This window comes from Nematolebias whitei, chromosome 18 (genome assembly GCF_014905685.2).
Source record: "Nematolebias whitei isolate Nwh7 chromosome 18, NemWhi1, whole genome shotgun sequence".
Taxonomy (NCBI): domain Eukaryota; kingdom Metazoa; phylum Chordata; class Actinopteri; order Cyprinodontiformes; family Rivulidae; genus Nematolebias; species Nematolebias whitei.
The window spans coordinates 1,395,152-1,395,555 of record NC_056515.1 but is presented as its reverse complement, the minus strand read 5'-3'; positions in this window follow the sequence as shown (position 1 = coordinate 1,395,555).

Here is a 404-nt window from a genome sequence, read left to right as displayed (position 1 = left end):
CTTGTCTAGTCTGAACGCGGTCATTAATGTTTGACTCGCCTGAATGTCGTAATGAACTGTTGTCTAATCTGAATGTGGTGATGAACTCTTGTCAAGTCGAATGTGGTGATGAACTGTGGTCTAGTCTGAATGTGGTGATGGACTGTTGTCTAGTCTGAACGTGGTGATGAACTGTTGTCTAGTCTGAATGTGGTGAAGAACTGTTGTCTAGTATGAACGTGGTGATGAACTGTTGTCTAGTCTGAATGTGGTGAAGAACTGTTGTCTAGTCTGAATGTGGAGATGAACTGTTGTCTAGTCTGAATGTGGTGATGAACTGTTGTCTAGTAAGAATGTGGTGATGAACTGTTGTCTAGTCTGAATGTGGTGAACTATTGTCTAGTCTGAACATGGTGATTAATGTT